Genomic DNA, 23,429 nt, shown 5'->3' with positions numbered 1-23,429 from the left:
GCGTGCACTTCGCTGGCTGCTCGTTCTGGCTCGGGCTCTGTTTATTTTCTGCAGGGACGTTTTAATTAGGGCCTCCAGCTGTCAGAGGTTCGTTAGCGTGCCCCTCCTCTCTCCGGGCCGGCCCCTCCCCGCGGGGAGTCGACGGCATCAGGCGAATGGACACATTGGAGTCAAACAGCACGCAGACTGACAATAGCCCTGGCCGCCGCGCCGCCAGCCCCCCAAGGTGGTTGTTTTATGCCTCATCTCCTCGACCCCTGGGGCCTAAAGACGGAGCCTGGCCAAGACTGGCAATGTGGAGGCTCGCTTGGAGACCTCATGCATGGTGCGGTCGTGCAAAAGGTGAAGAGTAGGGACAAAACTGTAAAAGGACGGTCAATTCACATCCACCCACATGTCAATAGGAGCTTCTTAATCTACAGTCTGACAATGAATCATTCTTTTACATCGAATAGAGCGGTAACACCCCACAAGTCCTCTTTTTCGACAAAACATTTATTCAAATTTTGACCCTGTTGTGCTGCCAGACATTGCGCGTAACAGACTCGTGATGACACGAGGTTACATTACGTTTACGTTATGAGGCTATATGTCTCTGTCTGTGTATGATAGCAGCCCCGCCTCCACCCACAGAAAAAAAGGCAGTACATTATTTTATTTAGCTATAGAACAATAAGTTCAATAAGACCGATGCAGTCAAACAAAACTAACTGCCAATTTAATTTTTTATTTTTTTTTCCATTTAATTTTTATTGACATCGAGCATTAGACATTCCTATCCATTAAATTATATTTACATACATCATATATCTGTTGTCTGCCCTAAATGTCAAAATAATCCCGAACAAAGATGCCAATTTATTTTATTCTTCGATTGACTGGGGTTTGTTTGTCTGTTTGTTTGTTTGTTAACACCATAACTCAAAAAGTTATGGGCACATTTTGATGAAACTTTCAGAAAATGTCCGAAATGGGATGAGGACTAAGTCAGTAGATTTTGGGTGTCATTCTGAATATTTTTAAAACATTACATTAAGTTTATGTTTTAAGGCTAATCTTCTCTGTCTGGATATACTAGCGGTCCAGCCTACACCCACAGAGACAAGGACAGTGGATGACTGACAAAAGGGTTCACTCCGCTATAGAACAATTGGTCCAACTGATGAAAAGAGTGAATCCTTTTGCAGCCTGTTTGGAATCGACAAATGAACAAAAGAAACACGCCTACCTTGAAAATTGTATTTATCTTTCGATTTGCTGGGGTTTGTTTGTTAATTAGCAACATAACAAATTATGGGCAGATTGTGATTAAACTTTCAGAAAATGTCAGAAATGGGAAAAAAAAACACGTGATTACATTTTAGGGGTGATCAGGATCACCGTCTGGATTCAAGATTTTTTTTTAAGTATTCCTCAACAAACTATGGGCGGATTTCGATTAAACTTAAAGGAAATGTCAGAAATTGGATAAAGACCAAGTGATTACATTTTGTGAGTGATCTGGATCACCATCTGGACTTCAAGATTTTTTTTTTAAAGACTCTTTTCTAGTTTGGGGTTAATTTTTGGTTGTCTGGAACAGATTAATTGAATTGACATTGTTTCTTATGGAAACATTGTTTGGGTTTTTGTCAGACCTCATTGGATTACTAACAAAAACTGAGGTAACACTTTATATCCAATTGGGAGAATCAAGTCAACTGCTCTGTTCTGAAGCCGTTATTCAGTTTCAGTTTATTTCGAACATGCATACGATACAATGTAATGCATCACATATTTCCAGTTGTTTCATTACAGCACGTCCAAAAAGTAGTAGGAAGAAGCTGACCTTATTTAATCCTACCCCTTTTAATACCATAGCAATTGTATCCCATTTCCTTGTTCTCTGTAACAGAACAGTGAACAAATAAATATATAATATATCATAGAAAGTAAACAAATATTAAATGCATAAATATACTTTGGCTCTATTAAAAATAAATAAATAAATAAATAAAGGTTTCAAGATGTTCATCATAATTCTTGTTCTGTGTACTTTGTGAACACTTGTAGTTTGAACAGTCTCTTAAACTGAATCATATTGGTGCTTTGTTTGATTTCTTTGCTTAATCCATTCCATAATTTAATTCCACATACTGATATGCTGAAGGTTTTAAGTGTTGTACGTGCATACAAATGTTTTAAATTAGATTTTCCTCTGAGGTTATATTTCTTCTCTTTTGGTAGGAATTGTTGTACATTCTTGGGTAGCAGGTTATAGTCCATCCATCCATCCATCCATCTTCTTCCGCTTATCCGAGGTCAGGTCGCGGGGTCAGCAGCTTAAGCAGGGAAGCCCAGACTTCCTTCTCCCCAGCCACTTTGTCCAGCTCCTCCCGGGGGATCCCGAGGCGTTCCCAGGCCAGCCGGGAGAGATAGTCTTCCCAGCGTGTCCTGGGTCTTCCCCGTGGCCTCCTACCGGTCGGACGTGCCCGAAACACCTTCCTAGGGAGGCGTTCGGGTGGCATCCTGACCAGATGCCCGAACCACCTCATCTGGCTCCTCTCGATGTGGAGGAGCAGCGGCTTTACTTTGAGCTCCCCCCGAATGACAGAGCTTCTCACCCTATCTCTAAGGGAGAGCCCCGCCACTCGGCGGAGGAAACTCATTTCGGCCGCTTGTACCCGTGATCTTGTCCTTTCGGTCATGACCCAAAGCTCATGACCATAGGTGAGGATGGGAACGTAGATCGACCGGTAAATCGAGAGCTTTGCCTTCCGGCTCAGCTCCTTCTTCACCACAACGGATCGATACAGCGTCCGCATTACTGAAGACGCCGCACCGATCCGCCTGTCGATCTCACGAGCCACTCTTCCCCCACTCGTGAACAAGACTCCGAGGTACTTGAACTCCTCCACTTGGGGCAAGATCAGGTTATAGTTTGCTATGTAAATCTTTTTAGATGTTTGCAAATGCACCAAATTGTTGAATTTCAATATTTTTGATTCAGTAAATAAAGGGTATGTATTATTCTATTGATCTTTTTTGTAACACAGTTAGTGAATGAGGCGCACATTTGTAGTTGTTTCCCCATACTTCTACACAATAAGTCAGATATGGTAACAGCAGCGAGCAGTAAAGAATATGAAGGGATTTTTATACAAATACAAACATTTACTCCTGCAGTGTGCACACGCTATGCATCTTATTACTCCAAACTCTTTATTAATTATCTCAAACTGACGGCAAAACCACAGTCCATGGACATATGTAAGATATTCTGCAGGATAACATTGCAGGCCAACAGTCAATATCCAATATCTTGTAAGATTGCAGAAAACACACGCTTGGAAATAACCCGAACAGAATATTTGATGTTGCTGCTTTTTCTCGCTGGCCTTTCATGTTGTTGAGTAGTTATAATTGAGCGTGTGGAGTGTCCGGGGAGATCAAGTTTTGGTATTCTGGTTGGAGGGCTAAAAACTACTTATCATGCATTACTGTCCTGGTTGGACCTCAGGATTTGGAAGTCTAAAGAGTTTCTGATGTACAAATTTTTTTTTTTTTTTTGATCAATCGACAGCTGCTGGACATGACAACCAGCGTGCGCGCACACACACACACACCCTAAAACACCCTTCCTTTTTATCTTAATATTCCATTTTCGCAGTCACTTCGCATTCTGCCTCCATATGAGAGCGGCGGCTGCGGTTGACCTTGACGACTCGCGATCATTCCCAATCCAAGGTTCTCTCCAACTCTCAAGGGCCCAGACCCCGCAAACCCACCCCCACCCCCAGCCACACACTCCACCATTCCTTTGGCTGCCCCCTCCTCTTGTGTGCTCCTCCCTTGGCCCGTGCCTGGGTCATTAATTATCTAATGGAATCAATACACCGTTAGATTGGACCGGAGTGACCCCGCACACCCTCAGGTGCGCCTCCGCCGTGATGGCGGTTCTTGCAGAAGAGGGGGTGCATAGGAATGATGGTCATAACATGTGCTGTCCCTAATCTGGCAGAATCAGGAGAACAGTGATAAATAAATGATTAGAAAGAAGAGCGGAGGGGAGGGGAGGGAGGCAAATTAGAGAGAAATGATGGAGGAATGAAGACAGAGATGAAAAAAAAAAGAAGGGAGAGGGGAGTTGCTAATGTTCACCATTGGTGATCAATACACTTCTCCTCCTCCGCTTTTATAACAAGAAGCTTTGGTGAGCCTGCTTTTCATGTCCAAGTTTCCTCACAGGCATCTGTCATAATTACTGCCTGCTTTTCAAACTGTATGCACACAGAGTGGACACTTCACAAAGTACACGGGATATATGGTGTACTGCATGCTACTGGGAGAAATAGGCAAACCAAACCATCACTAATTACAACCACAATAATAAACCTTGTTAAAGTGATACCTCTTACTTTGTCAATCAAAACTAAGCGTTGCCAAGCAATGTCAAATCGACATTGAGGCTTTAATTGCAATTAAGTGCAATAAATAACCACAAGAGACTGAGGTAATTTGTTGGGGTTTTTCGCCATCACCGGCCTGTGGGTGACAAACATGTTCGCCAATCAGAATTGTTAAGCTTCGTGTTTGTTTGTCTCTTCAAGCAGTGGGAAATAGGCCTCACTCTGCGCACCGCTCTCAGCACCCGAGCGCATTTATTTCACAGTAGAATTAACTGAACCCAGTGAACTCTCCTTTTAGTCAGCTTTACACACACAGGAAGCACAAAAAGTGCTGCAAAGTAACGCAAATGGGGAGGAGAAAAAAATAGGATTAAAAAGCAAAATGTCCTGTTCTGGGAATATTTCAGCTCCAAAGTGGATGGGCAATATAGGCCCATCAACACGGACGGACGAGCAAGAATGCCAACAAACAAAAGATGTTTTTCAAACTGGGAAAAAAAATGCACTTTACGATGTTCAATATTTATTTAAGTATTTTCTTACTCACAGAAATGAGTCCATTATACTTATTTTTATTTAGGATAGCTTAAAGTTTTTTAACTTCCAATTACAGTACATTGGTACACAATTTGACTTTAATTAGAAATAAAAGTATATATCCCTTAAATGATTGTTTTTTATTGTTAATTGCATTATTATTTTATATTGAGATTATATTTTAATTTTAGTTATTATCAGTTATTTCTTGATTTTAAGTCTGTCTGCAGAAAGCCAAATATTTTTTAAAGTAGATTATTGCATATTGTTCTAATGTGTGGCACCTTGAGACAAGAACATGTTGACTGACAGTCTAAAAGTAACATGTCTTCTTTCACTTGTTATTTTCTCAGCTTTATGCATGTTTATAATGTATGAAATATACAAATCTGAAATTGATTAAGAATCACAATTTTGGAGAGAAAAATCGCAATTAGGTTTTTTCTCAAAATAGTGCACCTCTACTGAGAATGTGTCCCCCCCAAGTCAGACTGACTTTAGCTGCTACTTCTGGGCTTTGTCTTCGTTTTCACAATTATAGGAGACTCTTCTAAACCGTGTCTTTAACAAAAAAAGATGCAGTCTTTTATTAAAACCTTTGGGCTGACAAGCAGCGGCCATTTTTCTCCTAAAACAAGACACACAGGATCAAGAGATTTGTTCACGAATTAAAAAAAACAAAAAACAATTAGTAAAACAATTAAAAGTTATCAGTGAGTCTCATGGTAGCTGTTAACCAGCTGTTAAAAATAGGCTGTGCCAATTAAAAAAAGCACACATTGGTTTAAACTCTGCAAGAGGAAAAGGTTTCAAGTTGGAATAAATGGGGAGTCCATGCAAAGGTTTCCTTTTACAGGGTTCGTACACCTTTTCCATGGCCAAATTCAAGCACTTTTTAAGGACTTGTGTGATGTGTAATGTCTAGTGTTTAAATGTATGGCAGTGACAATGAATTTCCCCAAGGGGACCAATAAATCTAATCTAATCTATCTTTCAAGATCAATTTTCCAGTTTTTCCAGTACCCTTCAAAAGGCAAAAAAACACTGTGAATCAATCCATAGCCTTGTTGTTTGAGGTCACCAAATGCTGTGTGTAGGAAAATTACGGAAAGTCTGCTAAAACCTAAGCCTGACATTGAACCAGCAGTTATTATTAACTGAATGGGGCATAGAAAATGAAGCAGTGTTTCTGTAGACTATTCATTGTCATTGGTGTTTGCAAACATACTCCATTTGTATTATTTTTTTTAATTTCTTGTTCTTTTTCTTACTTACAGCACTCAATGACATTGAATAGCACGGATTGACATAGAAGGAAGAATAAAATAGAATAATAAAACATACCTTAAAACAGGGGTCGGCAACCCAACATTTTGAAATGTTGAGCCATATTGGACCAAAACTACAAAAAAGTAATCTGTCTGGAGCTGCAAAAAAATTAAAGACTTATATTAGTGTTATAATGAAGGCAACACATGATGTAAGTACCGTATTTTTCGGACTATAAGTCACACTAGAGTATAAATCGCATTTTTTGGGGAAATTTATTTGATAAAACCCAACACCAAGAATAGACATTTGAAAGGCAATTTAAAACAAATAAAGAACAGTGAACAACAGGCTGAGTAAGTGTACGTTATATGACGCATAAATAACCAACTGAGAACGTGCCTGGTATGTTAACGTAACACATACTTGCCAACCCTCCCGAATTTTCTGGGAGACTCCCGAATTTCAGCGCCTCTCCCGAAAACCTCCCGGGACAAATATTCTCCCGAATTTCTCTTGATTTCCAGACGGATCTGGAGGGGGCGTGCCTTTGTGACGACAGCCTGGTTTCACGTCCGCTTTTCCACGATATAAACAGCGTGCCGGCCCAATCACGTTATAACATCTACGGCTTTTAGAGAGTGCACAACTGCGCACACAACAAGGAGACGAAGCAGAAGAACAAGGAAGATACAGCCGTGGCGACGCCGACGACGAGTAAGATACGCTTGTAGGTTCCAAAACGAATGGAAATAAGAATTTCAGTTCATCCAGGACAGTTCGAAGGGGAAGGGGTATGCTGCCTGTAAATTTTGTAGAACAGACTATCCGAACAGGACGCATCCGAATGGATATAGTCACTCATGAAAGGTCAGCGAAGCACAAGGCCTCGGCAGCGCAGCACCGGTCCCAGCCCAGTATTATGGGCCACCTCGCTAAATGGAGACCCGATGGTGTAACATATGCCGAGACAAAAATGGCTAAGCTGATAGCTGAAGCAACATCCCGTTCTCATTTGCGGATGTCTCCAACAAATCCGTGAAGGATATGTTCTTGGATTCAGAGATCACTCGCCAGTACGCAAATGGCAGCACAAAGGCTACTCAAATAGTGAAAGGTAAGTGTTGTTTTTTGTTTTTTTTGTAAGCAGAAAGCACAGTACAGTTAGTAGAACAACTGTGTATTCTGGCTGCAAAGCATTGCACTTTCAAGTACAACAATGAGTAGATGAGTGTTATGTGTGTGAATAAATGAACACTGAAATTCAAGTATTTCTTTTATTTTTATATATATATATATATATATATATATATATATATATATATATATATATATATATATATATATATATATATATAATAAAATAAAATATATATATATATTATATATATATTATATATATATATATATATATATATATATATATATATAATATATATATATATATATATATATATATATATATATATATATATATAGCTAGAATTCACCGAAAGTCAAGTATTTCTTATATATATATATATATATATATATATATATATATATATATATATATATATATATATATATATATATATAATAAAATAAAAAAATATTAAAAAAAATATATATATATAGCTAGAATTCACCGAAAGTCAAGTATTTCTTATATATATATATATATATATGAAATACTTGACTTTTGGTGAATTCTAGCTGTAAATATACTCCTCCCCTCTTAACCAAGCCCCCAACCACGCCCCCCCATCTCCCGAATTCGGAGGTCTCAAGGTTGGCAAGTATGACGTAACATATTATGGTAAGAGTCATTCAAATTATAACATATAGAACATGCTATACGTTTACCAAGCAATCTGTCACTCCTAATCGCTAAATCCGATGAAATCTTATACGTCTAGTCTCTTACGTGAATGAGCTAAATAATATTATTTGATATTTTACGGTAATGTGTTAATAATTTCACACATAAGTCGCTCCTGAGTATAAGTCGCACCCCCGGCCAAACTATGAAAAAAACTGCGACTTATACTCCGAAAAATACGGTAGCTAGTTAGCTATATTACCTTACTATCAAAATGACTATGTGTTCCATCCAGGCTGGCGCAAATCTTCGTTGACAGAAATGTTGAAATGTAATATTTATTCTACACATTTTTACAACATTAGAAACAATTAGTAAAACTTGTCACAGGGTGAGATAACTCATGGAAATGACTGTCTTAGAATGGCCAAAGGTATAGATGTGTGTGTCCAAGTTAAAGGAAACGCAGGCTGTCTTCTTCTAATAGATTTATTACAATCTTTGGCTAGCTAGCTAACGTTTACTGTGGTCTAATACGTACAGATGTGTCATGAACATGGAAAAATAACCTAAATACACAGAGGACATAAGTAAAGGAAATTAAATGACCTCAAATATACCTACAAACGAGGCATAATGATGCAATATGTAAATACAGCTAGCCTAAATAGCATGTTTGATTTGATTGATTAGCTTGCAGTCATGCAGTGAACAAATATGCCTGATTAGCACTCCAACAAGTCATTAATATCAACAAAGCTCACCTTTGTGCCTTCATGCAGAGTATAAAACGTTTGGTGGACAAAATGAGACAAAGGAGTGGCATAAAACACGTCTTTTTGTGGCAGCGTTGGAGAAAGTTATACATGTAAACAAACTGTTGAGTCACAGTCCACACTATGGTGAGTTCAAGGGCCGCTGAAATTAGGACAAAACAGCGCTCTACAAATACTCTCATTAGTGCAGAATAAACACAACCAATTTCTAACAATTAGGAAGGTTTTTGTCGTGTTTGTCCTCCTACAGGAACCATATTACAACAAAAAATATATTTTTCACCCCATTTTTTTTCTATTCCCATACATTTTTTAAAAAGCTCCATGGAGCCACCAGGGCGCCGCTCAAGAGCCGCTTGTGGCTCTAGAGCCGCGGGTTGCTGACCCCCGCCTTAAAAGAAGTGCAGAATATATCACCTAAAACACTAAAATGTAATAAATAAATAAATAATTTATGAAACAAGAAAAAAAAAACGACCAAGATATCCTGCCTAACTGGATTTGAACGCCGGAGAGTAAAAACATGTTTTTAACGTAGGTTTAAATTGACTCAGAGACCGGGGGGATCTAATAGATAGTGGAAGTAAGTTAAATTCTTACTTAACATGATCCAAAACTGCACTGCGGCATACTTCATAAATCTTCCCAATATGTTGTCAACTTCATTTAACTACACAAGATAACCCTCCTGTCAGCGTTCACTACAACTCAAACAAGAGTGGTGTAAAGTATAAGTGAGGGTGCAAGTATATAAACCGTAATAAATCACACAAACACAAGTGCAGACAACAATAATGCAAATATCTGTGCAGAATGCGTAATATTTACCCTTAATTGATTCATGAATCCATGGCCATTAAGCATGGTAAGTCTTCCTATTACTTCTGTTGATATTTCTTCTTGATTCCATATAAATGGGTTGTACTTGTATAGCGCTTTTCTACCTTCAAGGTACTCAAAGCGCTTTGACACTACTTCCACATTTACCCATTCACACACACATTCACACACTGATGGAGGGAGCTGCCATGCAAGGCGCTAACCAGCACCCATCAGGAGCAAGGGTGAAGTGTCTTGCTCAGGACACAACGGGCATGACGAGGTTGGTACTAGGTGGGGATTGAACCAGGGACCCTCGGGTCGCGCACGGCCACTCTTACACTGCGCCACGCCGTCCCTATATATATGGGCTACTGTAATGGCTCAGCCTGATGTTGGTGTAAGATACTTTTGTGAGAGCTTTTCTGTGTCCAGCGCAGTCAAACAGGATGTAACGCACAGCGCTTTTTTTGTGAAGGCCAAAAGTGTTGTTTACTGTATCTTTGAGCTCTACTTGATGGCTGTAATGTGTGATCCAAGCTGGATGTTATCAACATCCAGCTTGGTTCACAAGTGTATTGACATTATGTATACATATATGTGTGTATATATATATATATATATACATATATATGTGTGTGTGTGTGTGTGTATATATATATATATATATATATATATATATATATATATATATATATATATATATATATATATACATACACACAAATACAGTATATATATATATATATATATATATACATATATATGTGTGTGTGTTATATATATATGTATGTATGTATGCATGTATGTGTATGTATATATATATATATATATATATATATATACATATATATATATATATATATATATATATATATATATATACATATACATATATATATATATATATATATATATATATATATATATATATATATACACATACATACATACATACATACATACATACATATATATATATATATACATATACATACATACATACAGTATAGGTCAAAAGTTTGGGCACACCTTTTCATTCAATGGTTTTTCTTTATTTTCATGACTATTTACATTGTATATTGTCACTGAAGGCATCAAAACTATGAATGAACACGTGGAGTTATGTACTTAACAAAAAAAGGTGAAATAACTAAAAAAAATGTTTTATATTCTAATTTCTTCAAAATAGCCACCCTTTGCTCTGATTATTGTTTTGCACATTCTTGGCATTCTCTAGATGAGCTTCAAGAGGTAGTCTCCTAAAAGGGTTTTCACTTCACAGGTGTCATAGTTTTGATGCCTTCAGTGACAATCTACAATGTAAATAGTCATGAAAATAAAGAAAACGCATTGAAATGAGAAGGTATGTCCAAACTTTTGGCCTGTACTGTATATATATATATATATATATATATATATATATATATATATATATATATATATATATATACAAACCCCGTTTCCATATGATTTGGGAAATTGTGTTAGATGTAAATATAAACGGAATACAATGATTTGCAAATCATTTTCAACCCATATTCAGTTGAATATGCTACAAAGACAACATATTTGATGTTCAAACTGATAAACTTTTTTTTTTTGTGCAAATAATCATTAACTTTAGAATTTGATGCCAGCAACACCTGACAAAGAAGTTGGGAAAGGTGGCAATAAATACTGATAAAGTTGAGGAATGCTCATCAAACACTTATTTGGAACATCCCACAGGTGAACAGCCAAATTGGGAACAGGTGGGTGCCATGATTGGGTATAAAAGTAGATTCCATGAAATGCTCAGTCATTCACAAACAAGGATGGGGCGAGGGTCACCACTTTGTCAACAAATGTGTGAGCAAATTGTTGAACAGTTTAAGAAAAACCTTTCTCAACCAGCTATTGCAAGGAATTTAGGGATTTCACCATCTACGGTCCGTAATATCATTAAAGGGTTCAGAGAATCTGGAGAAATCACTGCACGTAAGCAGCTAAGCCCGTGACCTTCGATCCCTCAGGCTGTACTGCATCAACAAGCGACATCGGTGTGTAAAGGATATCACCACATGGGCTCAGGAACACTTCAGAAACCCACTGTCAGTAACTACAGTTGGTCGCTACATCTGTAAGTGCAAGTTAAAACTCTCCTATGCAAGGCGAAAACCGTTTATCAACAACACCCAGAAACGCTGTCAGCTTCGCTGGGTCTGAGCTCATCTAAACTGTGGACGTCGTGTCCTCCGGACCAAAGAGGAAAAGAACCATCCGGATTGTTATAGGCGCAAAGTTGAAAAGCCAGCATCTGTGATGGTATGGGGGTGTATTAGTGCCCAAGACATGGGTAACTTCCACATCTGTGAAGGCGCCATTAATGCTGAAAGGTACATACAGGTTTTGGAACAACATATGTTGCCATCCAAACAACGTTACCATGGACGCCCCTGCTTATTTCAGCAAGACAATGCCAAGCCACGTGTTACATAAACGTGGCTTCATAGTAAAAGAGTGCGGGTACTCGACTGGCCTGCCTGTAGTCCAGACCTGTCTCTCATTGAAAATGTGTGGCGCATTATGAAGCCTAAAATACCACAACGGAGAGCTCCGGACTGTTGAACAACTTAAGCTTTACATCAAGCAAGAATGGGAAATAATTCCACCTGAGAAGCTTAAAAAATGTGTCTCCTCAGTTCCCAAACGTTTACTGAGTGTTGTTAAAAAGAAAGGCCACACAGTGGTGAACATGCCCTTTCCCAACTACTTTGGCATGTGTTGCAGCCATGAAATTCTAAGTTAATTATTATTTGCAAAAAAAATAAAGTTTATGAGTTTGAACATCAAATATCTTGTCTTTGTAGTGCATTCAGTTGAATATGGGTTGAAAAGGATTTGCAAATCATTGTATTCCGTTTATATTTACATCTAACACAATTTCCCAACTCTTATGGAAACGGGGTTTATATATATATATATATATATATATATATATATATATATATATATGTACATACATATACATATACTGTACATATATATATACATACATATATATATACATATATATGTATATATATATATATATATATATATATATATATATATATATATATATATATATATATATATATATATATATATATATATATATATATATATATGTATGTGTGGGAAAAAAATCACAAGACTATTTCATCTCTACAGGCCTGTTTCATGAGGGGGGGTACCCTCAATCGTCAGGAGATTTATTATTTATATATATACCCAATCAGGAGAATTATATATATATATATATATATATATATATATATATATATATATATTATATGGGGATTTAGTGATTAGGAGTGACAGATTGTTTGGTAAACGTATAGCATGTTCTATATGTTATAGTTATTTGAATGACTCTTATCATAATATGTTACGTTAACATACCAGGCACATTCTCAGTTGGTTATTTATGCGTCATATAACGTACACTTATTCAGCCTGTTGTTCACTATTCTTTATTTATTTTAAATTGCCTTTCAAATGTCTATTCTTGGTGTTGGGTTTTATCAAATAAATTCCCCCCAAAAATGTGACTTATACTCCAGTGCGACTTATATGTTTTTTTTCCTTCTTTATTATGCATTTTCGGCTGGTGCGACTTATACTCAGAAAAATACGGTATATATATATATACAAATATATGTATATATATATATATATATATATATATATATATATATATATATATATATATATATATATATATATATATATATATATATATATATATAATGTCAATACGCTAAGGTCGGGATTATAGTGGCATTGAAGACAACTATACAACTAGCCAGCTCTACATTGTCACCGGCCATGTGTGTCAATATAAGCGAGGGTCTTTTGGGAGGGAGACAGCTATGACGTTAACATCCAGCTTGGATCACACATTACAGCCGTCAATTAAGAGCTCAAATATACACTAAACAACATACTGTACTTTTGGCCTTCAGAATAAAAGCACTGTGCGTTACATCCTGTTTGACAAACAATTTGAGTGACAAACTCAGGTATTTTAACCACACAAAATGTTGCATTTACTTCTCTCCCTGCCTGCTTGAACAATCACCTTTGCATTTAGAAAACACTGTTTCATCATATCGCGATTCAATCGCAAATGCAATTAATCGTCAAGCCCTAATTATTACCACTGCAATTAAAATAGGTAATAATCGGATAGCAGTCTTGTATTGGGCCTCTTAAAGGAACTATTTGTAACCTTTACACCAGGGATATTGAGGGCCAAATCCGGCAAGGAAACAACACCATACCAGCCCTCTAGTTCAGTTCAAAACTTGGGACACAATCATTTTTGCAACAAATAAAAAAAAAAAAGATAGAATGCTCCTGTTGTATAGAGGACCTTGGACCACTGTAAACACATTGGCAGATCCTTGTATTGACATTCTAAATTTGCTAGCAAACACTGGGGTCGAAAATTATGATTTACATAACTGTGGCGTTCCTCAAGGCACCCCTTTAAGTCCTCCCTTTTTTGACAGTTAGTTCTTCTTTTGATACATGTAACTAAGGTGTTGCTGTAGCTTGTTTGATTCAAATGCAGTCAGTTGTCATTTGCCCAAATTCTTTAGTGGTGTTTCTTAAGGTTTCATTTTAGGTCCTTTTTTCTTTATCATTTGGGCTGTTCAACTTGTTAGACTTGCGTTTTTGCAGCAAATTCTTAACAATTGCTGTCATGGAGATTATATTTGTCTTGACTTTTTTGCAGGAGGTTCTTAAAAACGGCAGAGCTCGCCTATAACTGTAACGGCGGGGTCACATGGTAATGCACGGATAATTTTCCCAGGATGCAGACGGAACTACGTAGGTAAAAGAATGATTTATTCTTCATAAATCAGGCAAAATACAGAAAAGCTCAGGAAATAGCTAACACGAAAAACTTAGCATGGAAAACAAGCAAACCAATGGCAAAGCTTAGCTCAGGAATCAAATGGAAAACACACGTAACGTGTTGCATAGCGCAAACAAGACAGCCAGACAGAGTGTGGCGAAAAGCAGGAATAAATAGCTCTCTGATTAGTGCCCGGGAGCAGGTGAGTGTCCCGAACACTAATCAGAGGCAGGTGAAAATAATCATGGCAACCAAGAAAACACAAACCCAGAGGTGCTGAAACAAAACTAAGGGAGTCTTTAACTAAACAAAACATGATCCGGGCAAATTAAATAGACCAAAAATCAAATGTCTACTGTAGAGGACGCTGTTTCTTCAGAGTTTACAAGATAGGGAGAAGCCCCGCCCACGTTAGCTTTCTGGAAGTGTAGACTAATTTAGTTGAATATCACAGATGCAACTTTCCAAAGTTTTTCAAGCATTATAAAGTTAAAGTACCACTGATAGTCACACACACACACTCGGTGTGGTGAAATTACCCTCTGCATTTGACCCATCCCCTTGTTCCACCCCCTGGGAGGTGAGGGGAGCAGTGAGCAGCAGCGGTAGCCACGTTAGGGAATCGTTTGGCGAGTTAATCCCCAATTCCAACCCTTGATGCAGGGAGGCAATGGGTCCCATTTTTATAGTCTTTGGTATGACTCGGCCAAGGTTTGAACTCACAACCTACCGATCTCAAGTCGGACACTCTAACCACAAGGCCACTGAGCAGGTAATTATATCTCGCCCACTTACACGTTTTATAAATTAATGGCGCACAGTAGATACGTACATAGCACGCGCGTTAGCTTTGTGTGTAGTTCGCATAATCATAGCGATTTAGGTAGCTAACGTTAGCTACCATTGCTTGTATATTTATAGCAACAACATGACTGCAAATTGTTTGTTGCTTTTCTTAGACTGCATGCGTGTTGAGAAAGTGTGAGTGACGAGCCTGAACGCCAAACAAATTCCTAAGGCAAACATGTTTTTCTAAGTCAGTGTAATTATCAATTAAAGAAAAAAAGATTTAAAAAAAATACAAGTTCAGTCAAACCACTAATATAAGCTAGCTGGTAATGTTCTTCTTATATTTTAGTTTTGAAAAATGTAACTGTGAGGAAGTTGTAAACAGCCCCTTTAATGCGAGTGTTCCTTATCCTAAGAGCTGCTGGTAAAGGAGCAGAGTGGACTAAATGCACTGAAGAGGCTATATCCACTCCCGCAACATCTTTGACCCCCAAATGACCACAGGCCACAGTGCAGCACGCAGTTTTTTTTGCACTAACACACACACACGAACATGGATGTATCAATTAGCTCGGTGCAAAGGTCAGAGTTCAGAAAGTTGCGTAGGTGTCTGAAGGTTGCAGGATATCTACCGGGCCTCATGCTGCGTTCCCACACATTGCTCACAGCTCGCTGTTGTTGCGTTACTTTGCCACAGCGTGAGTCTATATACACAGAAAAGTATGGAAGTTATGGATGCACCTTTCTTAGAGTCAAGTGCCTATACATTTCCTGCATGTCACAAAGCGCGTGTTATTGTGCGCCTGCAGACCGGTGGATCCCTTCAGACCGGCGTGTGAATGACAGCGCGGGTTATGTAAGGAGCCGCCGCGGGGCCCAAGTGGACAGTCCGAGCGGAGATCAGGTCAGCCGAGTGTGACACTAAACACATCTCCCTGACACCGCGCTGACACCCTCTGTCACAGACACACACACACACACAATGTCTGTCAATGCTATTCACGCGCACACACGTGCAAACAGGAAGTGTGTGAGAGGCTGTCTGTCAACACAGCAGACACCTTAGTGTGTGTGTGTGTGTGTGTGTGTGTGTGTGTGTGTGTGTGTGTGTGTGTGTGTGTGTGTGTGTGTGTGTGTGTGTGTGTGTATAAGGGAGGAACACAAGTAAGAGGTGGTGGATGTTTATTACACTCCTTAGATTATTCATAAAGATTTACAGAAAGGCACCCTGCGGGTCATACTATATACTACACTATACACTCATATAATTTGGAATTCAAGCAGAGTTTTTGGGAATAGTAAGCCTCTAAAGTCAGATATCTTGCAAGACGTCAGCTCAGCGAGCATCCGGTTCCTCCCTGGGACTACTAAAATACATCATGTATTACCATAACATTACCATACCCTGCTCAGAAATGAACAATAACCAATGATTTTATGACACGTTTGCCAATATGTTGTGTGCATGCTTGACAATCAATAAAAGTAGCTCGTGGTATTCTGTTCTGGTCTAAAGGTTATTTTGCTTCGGCTTTTGTTGTTGGGGTGGAAAAGAAGACACGGAAGACCCAGAACATCTCCGCCCTGGCTGGTGATATAGGATACAGGCAAGGGAGCTGCACTTCATCTTTGAAGCAACCAGTTGTTTTTGACTTCGACGTGATCTCTTATGCAAATTAGAAATAATTTGGTGCTTACAGTAGGCCTGTCCAGGCTGCTCAGTACAATAGGGCTAAGTTAACAATATAGAATAAGGATAGAATGTATGCCGCAAAGTGAGCTGTGTGTAGCAAGCAATGTTTACCCAAAATGCACAAACTCCCTGAGCATTCCCTGGACCACATGTGACCAACATAAGACGTGCACAGTGTGGCCACGCATCAGCACCACACCTGTTGAGTTGAGTTGAGTTTGTGTTTATTTCGAACATGCATGCATACTACATGATAGATCATAATTTCCAGTTCCTCTATTCAACATGTTCGAAAAAGAGTAGGAAGAAGCATATCTTATTTAATCCTACCCCTGTTTCTTTACATAGCAGTTGCTAAAACTTTTGTTCACTTCCTGTTGTCAATTTATTCACAAAATACTCCATAAGTAATAACATTAAACAAATAATAATAATAATAATTAGTGAAGATATATTTCATATGGTGAGATAAGTAAGATTGTCTAGAAAATGAATGCATGGATTAAATAAATTCATAATGTTTATCATTGTTCTTTTTCTTTGTGCTTTGTAAACACTTTAAGTTTGAAAAGTTTCTTGAAGTGGATCATATTAGTTCATTGTTTGATTTCTTTGCTTAATTTATTCCATATTTTAATTCCACATACTGATATACTGAAGGTCTTAAGTGTTGTATGTGCGTACAAATGTTTTAAATTAAATTTTTCTCTAAGATTATATTTCACTTTGAAGGGTTTGTTGAATTGTTCTAAAAAGTGCTTCATGTGGTTGTAATTTGCGTACAAGCTTCTGCTATTAAAATTAATAATTGACAATTTGTCATCACACTTAATGTTGCTATTATATTGTTCATCTGTATTATAAAAACAATTATTACTGATGTGGGAGAAAAAAATTGTATCTGGATCTATATCATTTCCAAAATCCTGGTTTTTGTGATCTTTGTTGCAGAACTTTTTCAGTTCCATATTTTTTTGTTAAACAATCTTTGATGTTGTTTCAATAATCTCTATAAGTGTAGGTGGATGCACTTCTGAATCTAGATCTTCTTGTTTAGTGGTCCCTTGGAACATAGTAGCGCTGGTGTTGAATTTAGGTGTTTGTTTTCCGTCAGACTTTATTATTATCGTCGTTGTGGAAGCAGTGGAAACTTGTCCAGGGCCTTGATGTCATGGACAACAAGTACTCTTGCTTCTGGACCTCCATTCCGCTTGATGTAGATTTCACAGTTGGCGCTCCAAGTTCTCTGGATTTTTTCCCTGATATTTCAAGTCGCGTGCTTTCTTGGCAATTTCAGCATTACGTTTTGTGAGATGCTCATTCATGTACACATTTGTTCCCTTCCCTGTGCCAAAGCTAACATCATAACAAGTTAAATGTCTAATTATTACCATCAAATTGCAGCAGTCTCTTCTATTAAAGTAATTTCCAATTTAAGAGATTTAGCCCACTTGCAATAAAAATGTAGTATTTCCTGTCGAGGTGGGGTTCCTGCTTTGGAAGAATTTGAGACATGTATCCCCTTTTAGAGATCACATTTTGTCAACATTAAAATTAGGGATGTTACAATAAACAGTATTAATGACAACCGCGGTAAAACTCCCGACAGTTATTTAAAATTAGCGAAAAACCGTGATGAATAATTCTACTTTGATAAACTCAGGGACTGACCTGCGAAAGCTAGCCAGCTTGAATGCGAACATGAAAACAAGAGACATTAACATATTTCCCCATTAAAGAACGACATACCCCAATCTAAATGTATATCAACACATTAGAGCAACTAAACTATTCAATTGTGCACATTGAACAGACAAGCTGTGCTCTCTTTGAACAAAGTGATCGTTCTATACCGAGAGGAATACGAGACAAAGGTGTGTTTATGGTGCGTTCGAGGACCGCTGAACAGAGTAGGACGCCACAATGCCCGCCAGAAATAATACATGTTTTTGTTACGCACTTTTAGTTTAAATACATTTTTAAGTGCTACAGTCTAAACCCATATTTAAAACAATAAAAGCTTAGCTAATCATTAAAATAGATGAAATACGAAGACTAAAACACTGTCAGTGAAGCATAAAAAACAACATACACAATAGTGGGCTTTCTATTTATTAAAGTTATAAAAAAATAAAAAAAAGAAGTTGGTCAAAAGATTTAAGTGTGTGTATAAGTACTTTTTGAGCACATTCAACAATACTGCGATAATAATAATAACATTGATCATTCTGGTCACAATCGTGATATTAAATTTTGTATCGTTACATCCCTACTTAAAACATTCACATTTTGCACAATGAGTTAACAGCATTAATCCCTCCGAACTCTGCTGCATGGTTAGCTATTAGATACACTGCAAAAACAGCAACATGCGTAAGATGCTGTTAATGACATTGATTGGCTGCATGTGAATTGCATTATATTGTATCCACTGGCAGTTACAGTTTATGTGTGGTGTTTTTTAACTGTTTGTGTGGCCATGAACGCACCAGTGGCAGTCTAGTGTATGTGAGCGTGTTGACACAAACGACAACGAGAATGGCTGCTGTTGATACACAGATAGCTTGCTTTGGTCTGAATACGGCAAAAAGAGACCAGTTTGGCAGGATACTAGTTTTGTAGCTGATGTTATTTTGCCGTGGTTATGGCCGACAATGATCAGTTTTGCCCAATAAAGTGATTGTTGATGCAGACCAGTGCTTTCTCCTTCTAAAAACGTCTTGTTAGACGTTACAATAATTGACAAACAGTGCTCGCCTTTGTTTTATCGGCTGTGGCCGCTTGTTGTCACTATCAGAGTTACATTGCAAAATGGTACAGAATAAATGATGCGTTTATTTCGTTTTGAGTTTAAGTTGGATTTTATTTTATGCGCTGGTGTGCGCGGAGGACACGAAAGCAGTGCGAATTGCGCAGGCGCGCACCTTAGAGAGAACAGCGTGTATGAGGCGACTTGCATCCTTCCCCTATGCACGTCCTTACGTCAATTGTGGTTAGCTTCTTTTTACACTTGCACGACAGTATGCTACTTAAACATTGCCCATACAGGTACAACAGAGAGTGGCATATGCGAGGCCACTTAAACCTTCCTTCTGTTCGTCTTGCATCACGGAGGTCTTAACATCAACAGTGGTTACTCTCCTTTTTACACTTGCATGACAGTATTTGACTTAAAACATTGCCTGTGCAGTAAAACAGTGAGAACATTTGACTATTTCAGATATAATTGATCCCGATAGGAACAAAATGCATATCAACCGTGATCGACTTTGAAGGTCCGAGTGCATGTGTATTCAAAGTTATTGCTGCAAAACATGTCTGATTCCTCAAAATGCATGCTGCGTAGTGATTATTTATGCTTAGAAAAGGTTTTGCCATAGTGGCGGCAAAGAGGATGCAAAGCTCACAGCATCATCAAAAACACACACAAAGGTGCTGATGCAGTAAAATGAGATTTCTACTCATCCTGCCTTTAAAACATGTTACATTTCCTTCTACGGTCAAGGCAATTCAGGGCAGCGTCACCTTTTTTTCCCCAATGCGTTTTAAGTGCAAAGCCAAAGGAAGAAGCCGGGGTCTGATAAAAAAGGCCTAAAGGTGGGTCACGGGCGAGGCGTCTATACTTGCACATGTCGGGGCTGAAGCGGATGGAGAGGCTCAGAGGGCTCAGCGGGCCCATGCACGAAATGTGATGACGCGGGTCTGTTTCTAGTCAGGGGCGCAATCCCATTTTTATTGGTGCTCCCGGCGCCAACAGCAGTAGAAGAAATATTCCTCTTTTTTGGATGTAAAATTGCAGAGAGAACATATTCAGTATTCAGTATTCAGTATAGAGTAGGTAGTCGTTTGGTGGTTGATATGTGTATTTACCTCTGACAGCTGCTATTCACGCAGGTGTCTGTGGGCAAATTATTCTACTGCTATCAGACACAGAAAACTAGAATGAGTTGGATCAGCAGCTTCATTCGTGTACACCGCTTGCATTTTGTCACTTGGAATGATGCAAATTCATGAAAATGTTCACAAAATTCCTGTTCTGCTAAGAAATATAAAATTACAAAAACTCCCTTTTATACAGCAGTAAGAAAGATATTAAATATACTTTCAGGGAGAAAAGTTACACGCAAACATCAAACAATCTTGGGAATCGTGCGGGAAATGACAACAACCTTACAAGATACATGCGTACAAAATGTTTTAAATTGGTCCACCTCACATAATGAGGAGGAAAACTCAGCCTGAAAAAAGCTGCAAATGACAAGCCGGTGATGGTTTGATGCGGTTTACTTTGTTTGTCACAGTCCTTGTGCCAACTTGGACCACCTGCTGCAAACTGCCTGAAGGCTCCCAATGTTACTGAGCCACTAAGCTGTGACCAATTCAGTCTCTGCAGGTAGAAAGAGACCCACTGCCTCACTCTCTCCCACTCTAACACAAAACACACACGCGGACATGCAGGAGTGCGGCGTGCATCTACAAAGTGATGAGGCATTATGGTCAAGTCTCAAACATACGCAGTAACTTCATCTTAAAAAAAGCTAAGTCTATTTTGGAGAACTTTCAAAAGCAACAAGTTATTACAAGGGCAGGTCTTTTTTGGAACAAGTGGCATGTAAAAAATGATAAGGCTACTTTTGTGCGCTATGCGGCTGAAAAGACGGGACTTGCGACAAAAAGTTAGACGAATTCAGATTTAAATAAAATAAAATAAAAAACATTAACGGGGTAACATTTGTGTGCACGCTTCTGCCAAAACGTCCAAAAGATGCATGTAAATGGTAAATGGTAAATGGGTTATACTTGTATAGCGCTTTTCTACCTTTTTAAGGAACTCAAAGCGCTTGTATGTAAAATGTGTGTACAAGCAATCATGTGTATTTTGTAAGAATCCACTCACCTGATGGGCATTTCCAGCATTGGATGTGCTGCTTCTGATCTGATCCACTTTGTCTCTCCTCCTCCTCCCCGGTACCCCAGCTCTGCCCTGTCCTGTCCTGTCTTGTCCTAGGTGGCCCCCCACCCCACCCCAATGCACTGCCAACCTTCTCCACCACCTCAATCCGAAACACAAACACTATGTTTGTGTGTGTGTGTGTGTGTGTGTGTGTGTGTTTGGCGTGTATGTGTGAGAGTGCAGCCGAATGGGCTTGGGACCGGGGCAGTCAGTCCCCCCTTGCCTCTCTCTTTTACTTTCACAGAAGCAAAGCTGGACACATTGTGGACTCCTAGTGTGCGTGTGTGTGTGTGCGTGTGTGTGTGCGTGAGTGTGTATGTGTGTAAGTGTGCTAGCTGATGTACCTCTCCTCGCCTCTTAGACTCACTTCACTAACACTCTGCTCCGCTGCCTCCAGGAGATGGACTCGGATTAGGACACAGCCAGTGTGAGAACCTCTTCCAGCCTCCCTCTCCTCTCTCTCTCTATCAAGCCGGCGTGCTACCCTCCTTCCCTCTCTCCTCGCTGAAGCTTCTTTCTTTCCATTTCCTCCAGGGAAAGCTGTGCACACACCAGTTGTCTCTGCCTTCAGCTGCTCTCTCTCCCTCTCCCTCACCCTCTCTCTCTCAGTCACTACATATAAAAGGCATGCTTGTTCAGCCCCTCTCCTCAGTATCTTCCTGGCGCTCTCCGCCTGCCTCATGCTTTTCGTTTACCCACCCTCTCCCCTCACAACCAACCAAGCTCCATCCCTCCTTCCCTCCCACCTCACTTTTCTTTCTCACTGTCAAAGTTGCCTTTCAAATGCTGATGAGCAGCCGTAGCGAAAGAATGAAGGAGAGTGGACGGTCGAAACAAGTGTGAGGAGATTCCGTCACACACACATCCTCTTCCTCCGTCGCCCCGTCCTGTCGAAACACACCCCTGTGAGTGGAAAATGGAGAAATATGATTCCAGAACATTAGGTAAACCAGAACATGCTCAAGAACAAAAAACAACAATAATAGTGTAATATTTGTAAAAAAAAAAAAGTTTAGCTCTTTGTAAATTTCATCCCTTGAACCAGAATATTAGAGGTCACAGTGCACAGCAAAATACTTCACTTTACTGCATAAGAACCATATGAGATCTCTGCAAATAAAACTAACGTTAATAACAAACATTTGATTCTTTTACATATAAGACAAGCAAAAAAAAGTGTTTCAACAAGTGCCTGAGTTAAAACCCCTGCATTAAAATAAAGCTGATGTCATCTTATTCATGACTTCAGAAAGTCCTTGCAAATGAAGAAATCAGACGTTTCTAATAATGAGTGGAAGGAAATATGGCTTTTATACACACTTAAACAATTTTGCATGAGAATAAAAATGTACAAAAGACGATTTAAGTTCAATGAACCCTATGGGAGCCGAACAAGATGTTGAATAAATAATACAGAATTCCCCTTGCTTGGCAGTTCACTTATTACTAGGGATGGGAAGGGAAAACCACTTCTTGTTGAGAATCATTTGACCGTTTTGTTACCGATTACCTTAT

The 23,429-nt window shown here is 38.7% G+C and overlaps 1 protein-coding gene across 2 annotated transcripts in view; it reads right to left on the bottom strand.

Moving 5' to 3' along the window:
* Positions 1-22,491, bottom strand: part of npas1 (neuronal PAS domain protein 1) — a 146,832-nt gene extending 124,341 nt beyond the window's left edge. For both annotated transcript variants that reach the window (XM_061972803.2, XM_061972804.2), the window contains exon 1: positions 21,858-22,491. The gene's annotated coding sequence lies outside the window, so the exon portion shown is untranslated. The remainder of the gene's footprint in view (positions 1-21,857) is intronic.
* Positions 22,492-23,429: the final 938 nt, after the last annotated feature.

The sequence above is a fragment of the Nerophis lumbriciformis genome, linkage group LG17 (assembly GCF_033978685.3).
Source record: "Nerophis lumbriciformis linkage group LG17, RoL_Nlum_v2.1, whole genome shotgun sequence".
NCBI lineage: Eukaryota > Metazoa > Chordata > Actinopteri > Syngnathiformes > Syngnathidae > Nerophis > Nerophis lumbriciformis.
This window is presented reverse-complemented; position numbering and strand designations above follow the sequence as displayed.